Source organism: Scyliorhinus canicula, chromosome 15, assembly GCF_902713615.1.
Source record: "Scyliorhinus canicula chromosome 15, sScyCan1.1, whole genome shotgun sequence".
Taxonomy (NCBI): Eukaryota; Metazoa; Chordata; class Chondrichthyes; order Carcharhiniformes; family Scyliorhinidae; genus Scyliorhinus; species Scyliorhinus canicula.
This window is the reverse complement of record NC_052160.1, coordinates 51,064,810-51,077,704: the sequence shown is the minus strand read 5'-3', so window position 1 is coordinate 51,077,704 and position 12,895 is coordinate 51,064,810. Positions and strand designations below refer to the sequence as shown.

At 45.7% G+C, this 12,895-nt stretch overlaps 1 long non-coding RNA gene across 1 annotated transcript in view; it reads right to left on the bottom strand.

The window, feature by feature from the left end:
- LOC119978103 overlaps positions 1-12,895 on the bottom strand; it is an 81,460-nt gene that overhangs the window by 16,516 nt on the left and 52,049 nt on the right. The window lies entirely within an intron of this gene.

Genomic DNA, 12,895 nt, shown 5'->3' with positions numbered 1-12,895 from the left:
CGCCTGGTCCCCGATTGTTAGGACCAGTACTGAATGTCTGAGGTGAAGGGGATGAATACCAAAGCTTCAGTTACCTGAGGGAATTGCACATTAGATTGAGACTAGCTATCTCGCTCCAATATGCAGATTTGCCAAAATGTGATTCTGCACACAACGGGCAGGATTCACATTGTCTGATGGCTGTAGAACCTGTGAGGTGTAGCTAGCTGAGCAGATCCCAAGAACACGGGTGGGATTCTCTAATCCCGAGCCAGAGGGTCCACGCCGCTGTAAACGGCGTTGCGTTTTATAACGGCGTGAAGGGGCCGCTGCCAGGAGTAATTCTGGCCCCTACAGGGGGCCAGCACAGTGCTGGAGTGGTTTGCGCCGCTCCAGCTGCCGATCCCGACGTGAACTGTGCGCCGCGTGATCCGCGCATGCGCAGTGGCCTCCTTCAATGCGCGGCCCCAAAGCAACATGGCGCATGGCTACAGGGGCCGACACGTAGGAAAGGAGGCCCCCAGCCAGAGAGGCCAGCCTGCCGATTGGTGGGCCCAGATCGCGGGCCAGGCCACATCGGAGGTCCCCCCCGCGGGGGTCGGACCCCCCCTCCCCCCACAGGGCGCCACCTGATCCTTCAATGCCAAGGTCCCACCGGCTCAGAGCAGGTTAGAATGGCGCTGGCGAGACTCAGCTTTTTTAACGGCCGCTCAGCCCCTCCGGGCCGGAGAATCGCTGGGGGGTGCGGTCGGCGCTGCGCCAATCACACCGGCGCCAATGTGTCGACTCTCCGCTCTGCGGCTCTCTCCTTTCAGGCACAATGTGACCGGTAGATCCCACCCATAATCTAACCTTTGTAGCCCAAGGAACATCCTGGTCAATCTGTATTACACTCCTTCCAAAGAACAAGAACAGTATGTTCATTATCTAAAAGTGTACAGAGCACTCCAGCTGTGTTCTACCCCAAGCGTTCTGGAGCTGTCGTGTAACCATAGCATTCTAATTACATCCCAATTCACATATTGATTATTTTTTTTATTTCTGGCTGCTACATTTCATTGATCTCCAAATCTCTTCGAATCTCCACAGTTCCTAGCTTTTTAACCATTTAATATTTTTTTAAATTCTCACATGGATTGTGGGCATCAGTATCTTGGCCAGCATTTATTGCCCATCCCTATTTGCTCTTGAAATGAGTGGTTTGTTCAGAGGGCATTCAAAGGTCAACCACATTGCTGTGGGCCAGACCAGGTAAGAATGGCAGATTTACTTCCCTAAAGGACATTAGTGAACCAGATGATTTTTTATGACAATCATCAACGTCAGCTTTTTAATTTCAGATAGTTACTAAATTTAAATTTCACCATCTGTGGGATTGGAACCTGGTTCCCCAGACTATTACGTTGGGTCCAGATTTACAAGCCCAGTGACCACTACACTATCACCTCCAAAGTGGATGACCTTACATTTCCTGTCGTTGAAATTCATTGCCATTATTGCCTAGTCCCTTAATCTATCAGTGTGTTTTTGCAATGTTCTGCTCCCAATTAGATCACTTACCATACCAGCGATCTTTGTGTTAGATATATGACTCTTTATTGTGTTATCAAAGTCATTAATAAATATTGTGAATAAAGCCCCATCTCAGATGTTTGTGGATCACCACTAGTCACCTTCTTCTAATTGGAGTGCATATTCATTATCCCTACACTGCCGAACGAATCTTCTAAACAGGCCATTAATTTGCATTCTATGAGCGTTAATCTTAGCTGAGAGTCTCTTATATGGAACCACATTAAATGCTCTCTTGAAGCCCATATATATTGGAAGGGGTCATTGGTGCTCCTGTTGCTTTCCTTCCATCTATACTTTTTCAGTCAGTCGCTTTTCTTTAATCAATGTACCTTTACTCTCTCTTCTCTTTTCCATCACTTCTCCTGCTGTCTTTTGCTTTGACAGACAGCCCTATAGACAAAAGTGTACCTAGATGGATTGCGAGCAGGTTTATTTTAAATGATCTTGGGTTAAAATAACAGATGAGGCATTTCAGCATAAACTTAGTGTTTTCAAACTCACCCGGGCCAGAGGTCATAGTCCTCTCTTGGACCCACATTCTAATTGGATGCCATTGTCCCCCTGGAAACTGCTTAATTTACTCTGTTTATGAATAAATTAAAGAGTCTAATTGAGATTGATTCAGATCTGCCTTTCCTTGCTCTTCTTTCTCTCTCCGTATTCCTTCCTTTTCCCATTGTTTTATCCACCTCTCTTCTCCATTGATTCCTGCCCCTCCACTTCCTCTCATTGATTTTGAAGGAGAATGGAAAGCAATGGGAGGAGAATATTTTATAATGTTAGGGGCCAGCAGTGGATAGTGGCTTCTCAATGTGCCCATGCAAGAGCGTGCAATGCTGCTCCTGCACATGCCGGCAGTTACTAATTCATCTTCACCGTGGTTAGCTTGCGATATCATATTAAACTTTCTCTTGCTCCGTGCCAAGTGCCAATACTCAACCTCAATCAGACAGGCTGCCAGAATCCAAATGATGACTAAACAGTTCATTCATTTTAATAATGACTTGCTCAGATTGAGGGGAAGTCCATCAGCCTTGATGTTCTCCCCCGGGGCCCTGTTTACTTCAAAAGTGTAACTAATATCACTGAGGTAATAAGAAACATTAAAATAAAAAGTGACTGATGAAACATGCCAGCACTAAATCGCTACCAGTCAGTCAGTCAGAGCTGGGTGTTAATGGAAGGACATTGTTTTAATCTGTCTTTCAATAGCTATCAGAGTAGATGATTCTGTGGAAGCCAGTGGAACTTTAGCTTTGAGGGGCACAGTGCTTTGTAAATCTTTGCAAAGAGCTTTGTGTCTCCTTTTTGGCCGACACCAATCCTTAAAATAATCGGATAACAGTCCTGCCTTTGATTTTCATGAAACAAAACATTCTTTGTCCACAGCACTGGAGAAATTTGAAACGCACTGTCTTCTCAGCAATGGGAGGATTTTTAGACTGGATGACTCCTGGCAAACCACCACACCAAAAGTTGCTGTCAACGGTTACTTGTTAGTGAGAAGGGGAAACATTTTTCCGCGAAGGCTGTCATACCTATTAATGTGCCAATCTTTACCGATTTTTACATTTGCCATAATGTTCTTTAATTTAGATTTTTTTCTCTCTTGCAGGGACTGATTCTTTTTGAGGGTAATGTTCCAGAGCTATGCCCTCTGTGTCCTCTTTGCTGAATACTTTCTCCAGGTCATAATGGGTCCAAACAATGGGGATAATTTCCACCTCAACCATCAGGGTGATAATCTGGAGGAGCACATCGCTCTGAAGAAACATTGACTTTACTATATTTTTTTAAAATTTAGAATACCAATTACTTTTTTTCCAATTAAGGGGCAATTTAGCATGGCCAATCCACCTAACCTGCACATCTTTTGGGTTGTGGGGGTGAAACCCACGCAGACACGGGGAGAATGTGCAAACTCCACACAGACAGTGACCCAGGGCCGGGATCGAATCCGGGTCTTCAGCGCTGCAGGCAGCAGTGCTAACCACTGTGCCACCATGCCACCCATAAACATTAAGTTTAAATAAAGGGCTTGATTGTGTCTTGGGTCTGATGGCACATTGCGTTGTAAGATATGCAATCCACATAGCAAGTACTCAGCCAGTTCAGCAACCCTGGCATGGTCTGAAATGGTGGGAGTCAACTAGAGTGCTTTGTACACCGTTCTATCTGAGATCAGTTCATTCAGAGAACTGACCTTCCTGCTCTATGTGTGTGTGGACTATACACAAAATTGCAAAGAATTTGCAGCATGGTCACAGCTCCACACAAGCCTCCTCCCAGCTTACTTCATTGCAGCCTATCAATATATCCTCTTAACCCTTTCTTCATCTTACCTGTCTTCCCCTTAAATGTATCTATGCTATTCACCTCAATTATTATGCATGGTAAGAGCCCTCATTCTGAGTAGAATCAAAGACAGTTTACAAAACAGAAAAAGGCCACTCTGCCCATTGTGCTGTGCCGGCTGAAAAATGAACCACCCAGTCTAATCCCACTTTCGCTCAACAAATCCATGTGGACATCTGTGATCAATGCATGCCTTACAAAGCAACAGTTTATCCTGTCACTCAGAATTGATAACAATAATTTTCCCACCATAGAGATCTGAATGACAGGCCTGTAATAATTTGGTTAATACCTCGCTCCCTTTTTTAACAAAGGTACTGCATTAGCAGACCTCCAACCCTCTGACACTTCACCTGTATCCAGTGAGGATTGGGAAATGATGGTCAGACCCTCTGCAATTTCCTCCCTGGCTTCTTACAGGAGCCTCGGATACATTTCATCTGGCCCTGGTGATTTATCCACTTTCAAAGATTCTAATCCCCTTAATACTATTTCTCCTCCTTTGATTATCGCATCCTATATGTCACATAACTCCTCCTTAACCACAATATCTATTGTCTCCCTCTTTGATAAAGACAGATGCAAAGTATTCATTAAAAACCACACCACATCTTCTGCCTTTGCACTTAGGATTTCTTTTTGGTCTTTTATGGGCCCTACTCTTTCCTTAGTCCTTTTACTCCTAATGGGCAGGATTTTCCACGCAAGCTCACTGTAAGCCAGCGGTGGGAACTTCTGGTCCTACCGTTGTCAGTGGGGTTTCCTGTTGAATGCCCCCTCGCCGCCGCCGGGAAACCCATTGCGTGGATGGACCGTTTGCAGAACTGAAAGAGCCCAACGATGCCAGAAAATTCCAGCCGATGTCCGGATAAAAATCTTTGGGTTCCCCTTGATTTTGTTGCAAGGGTTCTTTTATGCCATTTTTTTTGCTTTCCTAATTTTCCTTTTGATTTCCCCCTTCCTCTTTCTATACTCCTCCTGGCTTTCTGCAGTATCGAGTTCTCAGTGTCTAAAATAAGCCTTCCTTTTCTCCCTTATCTCACCCTGTTAGCTCCTTGACATCTAGGCCCTTTATAGAGAAATACAGCACAGAACAGGCCCTTCGGCCCACGATGTTGCGCCGAACTTTTGTCCTAGGTTAATCATAGAATTTTGGACAATTTGTCATGGCCAATCCACCCAACCTGCACATCTTTGGACTGTGGGAGGAAACCGGAGTACCCGGAGGAAACCCACGCAGTCACGGGGAGGATGTGCAGACTCCACACAGACAGTGACCCAAGTCGAAATCGAACTTGGGACCCTGGAGCTGTGAAGCAATTGTGCTATCCACAATGCTACCGTGCTGCCCTTAAGAAGAAGTTAACCTACACTCCCTTATTCTACCCTAATCCAAGTACCTATCCAATAGCCGCTTGAAGGTCCATAAATTTTCCGACTCAACTACTACCACAGGCAGTGCATTCCATGCCCCCACTACTCTCTGGGTAAAGAACCTACCTCTGACATCCCCTCTATATCTTCCACCATTTATCTTAAATTTATGTCCCCTTGTAATGGTGTGTTCCACCCGGGGAAAAAGTCTCTGACTGTCTACTCTATCTATTCCCCTGATCATCTTATAAACCTCTATCAAGTCGCCCCTCATCCTTCTCCGTTCTAATGAGAAAAGGCCTAACACCCTCAATCTTTCCTCGTATGACCTACTCTCCTTCTTCTAGATTTGGCCGTCCAACGACCTGAATCTCCCCTTTGAATGCCTCCCACTGTTCTGACCCTGATTTACTTTCAAGTAAGTGCATCCAGATCCTCAGCTTAGTAAAAAATGAATCCCTCCCTCCTACCCCATCTCTGCAGCCACACATTCATTAGCTCGAACTTCCTATTTCTATGCTCGCCAACACTTGCAGTAATTGGTAGATTACTACTTCTGAGGTCTGTAATTTTTAAAGTCTTACCTAACACTCCAGAATCTGAACAGTATTTGGCAAATCTCATATTATCATCCCTCTTTTTATCTACGTCACTCCTCCTTCCCGCTGGTATAGCTGAACCGCCTATGTTTCCCCAAACTTGGCTCTTGCTTCACTCCTTTGAGGGACCACCTGACATCCAAAATAGACAGCTGTTTTTTGAGCGAGAGAGACTCAGAGGACTCCTAATCTACCTTCCTGGTCCTCCAAGACTTTCTGGGGGTCATTCATTCCTTCTCTGCCTGCATGCTATGAACTTGTGTTGTAAGCATCCCCCGAAACATGCTATCCATATAATCCTCAGCATTGTGGATATGCAGCAGTGACCCCAGCCGCTACTCAATTCTGAAACTCGAAGCTCAGGTTTCTGCAGCTGGTGACACTTCTTGTACATCTGCTCGTCAAGGCGTCGTCAAGTGTTCTCAACTCCCACATGTTACAGGATGGGTGTTCCGTGCTGCCCAGATGCCCTGCCACATCTTAAATTTATTTTTGGACTATTAATTATAAACCATAGACTCAAAGTAAAATAGACTGATTCACCAACCAGCTTATTCTCCTGTGTCTCTAAGTTAGCAAATAAGTTTTGCCTTATTTCCTTATTAGATATATTAGTGACTATCGTATATCTATGGCCACTCATTATGAAGTCCCCAAATAGCAGAAACTTCAGGCGTGATCTACTGGCCTCGTTGAACCCCCGTTCAGGCGAATGAGGATGCAACGCAGCCGGTAGATGTTGGGATCTTTCAGGATCTGTCCGGCTTGCCACGTCTTGCGGAATCTATTGGGATCTCTCAAGACGTCGCGATCTGGATCCCACCCATTGTGAGCAGTATCGTTATTTGGCAAATCTGCATATTAGAGAGTGAGTAGCTCGTCTCAGTCTAATATGCAGCTTGCCTGATCTACCCGAGGCTGTGTGATCTAACCACTTTGCCTTAGAGACCTTAGGCGAGCGCCATTCAGGTCTGGTCCCCACAAACGGGGACGAGGCGGAATGGCACTTGGGGGGATCTCCCAGGGGATCGTAGGCCCCTGGGTGGTTTCAATCTGGGAAGGGTGGCGCCCTGGCACTACTTGTGCCAACTAGGCACCTTGGCACTGCCAGCCAAGCACCCTGGCACTATCATCTGGGTGTCAGACTGGCACTGCCAAGGTTTCCAGGTGGCACTGTCAGGCTGGCAATGTGCCAGGGATCAGGGCTGGGAGTGCCCTGCCTGTGTGAGGTGGGATGTGGGAGGGTCCCAAGGACCCCCTAATAAGTGAGTTGAGGCTTTGGGGATCTGTGGGATTGCGTGGCGGGGGGGGGGCGCGGGGGGCGAGAGATCGGAGCGCCATTTAAAAATGGCGTCCAGAACTCCTCCCTGACTGAGGGGTTCTGGCGAGCGGAGTCCCTTGGTGCAGCCTTGGTGGGGTGTTCCCTGCTGAGGGCCCAGTGCAACAAAGTCCCATTCCATAGTGTGGTATTTCTCGGAGCTGCAAGCGCAAGGAAACATCCGCCTAAATGCACTCGACACGGGACTCGGTTGCTATTCGGTTAGATCACGCCGTTCGTCTCTACACCTACCCAATGCACTGTGCAGATATTTATTAAACAATTAGGGAACTCCATTCGATTACATTTATTTTGTTCTTCCATCTCAGTTTTTTTATTCTCTTCAATAGTTCTATCCTGTTAATGACCAGTTTTGTGCAGTAAACTCTGTGATATTCTTTCTTGTTTATTAATTGTACCCTCTGTGCTTCAAATATTCTCCTTTCATTGATTCCCAATGAGCGCTCTCTGGCACCACCTCAGGTCAAACAGAGAACTGCAGCCAAAAAGAATTGCAACAGCAAATACAAAAAATTGCTTGAAATGTAGGTGATTGATCAACAATTTCACATCTAATCCTCCAGCACAACAGGAATTGAGAGACAGAGTAAAAAAAAGAAAAGTCGAGAATACAGGCAAAAAAACACGGTTCAAACATTTCGGCAGCCAGCAGGTGTGATAAAAATGCTGTAAAAGTGCAGTTAGCACTCAGATTCCTTTATTCTCCAGCAGTGTCACCATTGAGCACATAATAATCAGTAAACCTACTATTACTTATGGTTGGACTACCTTTAGTTGTTGACAAATACTGAGAACCCATGTTAAATGGGTTGGTTTAGCTCAGTGGGCTAGACAGCTGGTTTGTGATACAGAACAAGGCCAACAGCATGGGTTCAATTCCCGTACCAGCTTACCTGAACAGGTGCCGGAATGTGGTGACTAGGGGCTTTTCACAGTAACTTCATACTTGTGACAATAAAAGATTATTATTATTAAATTAAAGGCAATTAAACTCCCAAAATCCAGAATTTGGTCTAATTCCAATAAGCCAATGAGTTTAAGGTTTAAATATGTTCAAATATGTTCAATGCCTCATTGATTTTCTTTATTTAGAGTTTCTAGCTGTTCCTTAGCCCCTCACACTCCCGCTGTGCTAAAATCAGGAGCCATTGTTCTTTCTCCTCTTCATTCTGGTCTTTCACAGGATGCCCAAATCACCAAACCTCTTCACCTTGCTTCGCTTTTCCCCATAAAATCTGGAAGGTTTTTGATGTTGTCCTGGACAATATTTATTCCTCAATCAACTATACCAATAAAAAAAATCAGATTACCTGATCATTATTAAATTGCTATTTTGGGAGCTTGCATTGCAACAATGGCTACTCCTCAATGATCTTTGTTGGATATGGAACGTATTGGGGTGACCCTGAGGCTATGGAAGGCGCTAGAGAAATGCAAGTTCTTCCTTGATTTTACTCGCACTCTTTTGAACCTTGGTGGTGCCTTGCTTTTGGGGCCAAGATGCTTATGTTCACAGGTATATCTCTCTGGGATGTTTGGCGGCTTTCAAACAGTTTCTGTCTGTGTGTTTGCATTTCATTTGTTCGATGAATGCCTCTGGCAGACAGTAGCATTTTACAACTAAATCTGATTGTGCTGAGCCGCGAGCTGGAAAAATAAGCTGTACCGTACCAAGGGACTGAGGATAGCAAGTCAATTTAATGGATTTAACCTGGGTTCTCATCTTTCAGGTTGACCTGTTTGTCCTCTATTATCTGTCATAACACAGTGCCCGTCCAATATTACTTAAATATAACAAATATTTTAGCATAACATTGCGCTGAACATCTCTTTACTAAATCTTCTGGCTCTGTTCGCCATTAATTCCACTCGCAGATATTTTCTTTATACCCTAGAATTGTTCATCTCATTGCATTAGATGGGTACAAAGCTAGTCAATGGGCTTGGGTCATGCCTGGCAGCTCTTATTTTTGTGTCAAACTTCTACCTTGGAGACCAGAGTGAATTATCCTAGGGTTTGTAGGATAATTCGTAGTCTCACAGCCTGACAGCAACCATCCAGCCGCCAGAGTTGATTCAACATGGTTTTATGGATATCCACAACCCATATGATACGTTGGTGGTGGCGGTGGGTTGTGGATATCATACACACGTGGTAAGAGTGTATGACTTGATGGTGCTGCTCTGCTAAGTCCTCTTTGTAAATGTGCAAAATTATTTGGGGCAAATGCATGGGGTTTCTCAAAATGGAGAACCAGTGGGCCAGGTTCCTTGCCGATTGTATATATGAGAAAGATTGCTCCAACAGTGCTGATCATTTTGTGTTGTTATAAGTAGCTCACTGACTTCTTTTCTAACCCTTAGACTTCCACAGAATTCCTGACACACTGTGACATTGAACCATGAATAAAGATCTCTCCATATGATATCGGTAACAGGTGCAATGAAAACATTCCTATGATGTGTCCTGTCTGCTATTTTAACCAAGTGATTTGAAATAAGATTAGTAATTCCTTTCTCGATCCTTCCTTCAAGTGTGTTCTGACTGAAGACAGGTTCTTGGCTCATTATCTGGCCATGCTTCATCCGGAGCCAGTTTCGTGGCATTTTTGTTAACGGAGGTTTGCTATTGTCTTCCACTATCAGAGTCAGGGCCAGCAGGTAGGTTCCAAGTCTACCTCGGCTGGAACAGGAATTAATTCCACGCTGCTGGGTTGCCTGGTGGCACAGTGGCTAGCACTGCTGCATCACAGCACCAGGGATCCATGTTCAATTCCGAAATTGTGTGACTGTGTGGAGCTTACAGCACCTCTCCATGTCTGTGTGGGTTTCCTCTGGATGTCCTGGTTTCCTCCCACAGTCCAAAGATGTGCAGGCTAGGTGTATTGGCCATGATAAATTACCCCTTCGTTTCCAAAGATGTGCAGGTTGGGTGGGGTTGCCGGGATTGGGTGGGGTAGTCAGACGAGGTAGGATGCTCTATCAGAGGATTAATGCAGACTCGATTGGCTGAATACCCTTCTTCGGCACTGCAGAGATTCTTTGGATCTGAAGCACATCTAAGCTAACCGGCCCATTCAAGTCCCAATAATAAAACCACTTCAAAGTCATCCTTTTACCATATTGTTCACCAAAATCTACAAAAGTAAGCACTTGAAATACATTTTTAATTCGATTTGTTTTAAATCTATCCCATTTTAAGTTTGTTTACTCCCTCCGCTTATTATTCTCCCTGGGTCTCCCCAATGCCCTGACCATTCCTGTTCCCTACATTACAACAGTGAGTACACTTCAGAGAGCACTTGATTTGCTGTAAAGCACTTTTAGATATTCTGACGTAAGGAAAGGTGCTGTGTGGAGTCGAAATGAGGCACAGAAACTTCTTAAAATCCGGAAAGCACTATTTTAAAGGCTGATGGAATCAGATTTCGTGGGAGCTCTTCGAGGGCAATTGGACATGTACTTGAAGAGAAGTAATTTACAGGGTTATGGGAAAAAAGTTGGATTGTGGGAATAAATTGTACAACGTTTTCAATCAGCCAGCACAAGCATGACGGCTGAATGGCCTCCTGTTCTGCAAGATTCAAGATTCCGTGAATGCAACCCTTTCTTTTTTTTCTTTCCGACATACAAGCATAAGTACCGAAGAGGTGAAGAGATCCATTCAGACAATAGTGCAGACCATTGAGGGGATCAAACAGGCAGCATCACAGGCACTTCCCGTTGCTTTATGCTTTGGTGATAGAGCCACTGGCAATAGCACTGAGGGCGTTTGGGGGTTAGAGAAGGATTGAGCAGGGTGGGGGCGAACACAGGGTTGTGTCGTATGCGGACTGTCTTTTGCTATATATTTCAGACTCGGTGGTCAACTTTGAAAGGATCACGGAGATCCTGAGGGAATTTGGCCGGTTTTCGGCAACATGGTGAAGAGAGATGTTTCCGATTAATACGAGTGGGCAGGAAGGAAGTTGGGGGAGTTGCTGTTCCAGGTGGTGGGGGCAAGTTTTTGGTATCTAGGAATTCAGGTAGCATGGAGCTGGATGCAGCTGCATGAATTGGTCCGGTACTCTGTGAGTTTAGTTGTGGTTTCAACGCTGAGAGTTTGGAACCAGCGCAGGCAACACTTCGAGTTGGAGGACATGTCGCTGTGGGCGCCGCTATGTGACAACCATAGGTTTGTGCCGGTGGGGCTTGATGCAAGGTTCCGGGGGTGGTGGCAGGCGAGGATAGAGTACTTCAGGGACTTGTTTATAGGGGACAAGTTTGTCGGCCTGGAAGAGCTGGAGGAAATGTATAAATTGCCCAAATGAAATGGTTTCAAGTACCTGCAGGTGAGGGTCTTTGTGAGGAGAGAGGTGCCGTCCGCCTGGGGCTGCGCCTTCAGTACTGCAAGACAAGCTGTCATCGGAGGATGATATCGGAGAGAGGAGAGTGTCAGACATGTACAGAGAATCGATGGAAAGGGGGGGCGATCCGGTGGAGGAGATCAAGCGCAAATAGAAAGAGGGATTGCGGGGTGATGAGGGCCGAGACGTGGAAGGAAGTTCTGTGGAGGGTGAGGGGGTCCTCGTCATGTGTGAGATTAAACCTCATCCAGTTTAAGGCGGTGCATAGGGCCCACATGACGGTTGCGAGGATGAGCCGTTTCTTTGCAGGGGTGGAATCATGTCCACATTTTTGGCGTGTCCAAAATTGAGGGGGTTCTGGCAGGGGTTCTTGGATGTCATATCCGAAATTCTGGGGTAGGGGTGGCCTCGTGTCCGGAGGTGGTGTTATTTGATGCGTGAGAAGATCCAGGAGTCCAGGTGGGGAGAGAAGCTGATGTATTGGCCTTTGCCTCCCTAAAAGCCCGGAGACGGTTCTTGTTGTCCTGGTTGGACTCAGGGCCATCAAAGGCGGGGGTATGACCTGGCAGAATCCCTCTGGTTGGAGACGATCAAGTTCACATTGGGGCGGGTGGGATTCACCTGGAGGTGGAAGCCATTTATCGATTTCTTCAAGGTGAATTGAGGAGACATCTGGGGGTGGGGCGGTTTGGGAGTTGGGTGGAGATAAGGGGGGAAAATTAAGAGGGCGGAGTGAGTTGGGGGCTGGTATCAGGGAATGTTGTGGGCCTGTGTTCTTTGTTCCTGTTGATGTTTGAACTTCTAATATTTTAATGTAAATGTGCAAAATACCTTGAATAAAAATATTTTTAAAAAATGAATAAATAATGCTTTGGGGAAGATTTTAATTTGTGTGTCCTGATTCCACTGTCAGAATGAAATACAAATTGGGAACCCACACACACCAGGGTGATTTTCAAGGGAGCAGCCACTTGGAGTCTTGTTCATTTAAGGGTTGAGAAGAGGTTCCCGAGGCATACAGGCCAATAGGAGGCCCCCCATCAGTGAGAGCTCGGTGGACTCACCGTGAGAAGTGGGAGCTGCCAATGTAGGTAGGGGGGTGTCCCAAAATGGAGGAGCCGTGTGCAAAGATTGTATACATTTTTAAAATTAAAGAAGCCACAACTGCCAGGCTACTATTTTGAAGCATCAACCACTCCTTTGATGGCCAGAGCTCTGACCCTATGGCTATGGAGGGTGTGCTGAGTAGTTTTTTGGGCGAGGTCCAAGTTGGATATAGTGTTGGCCCATGGGTCTGCCACCGAGCGGCCAACTTCTTTTCTCGCTTA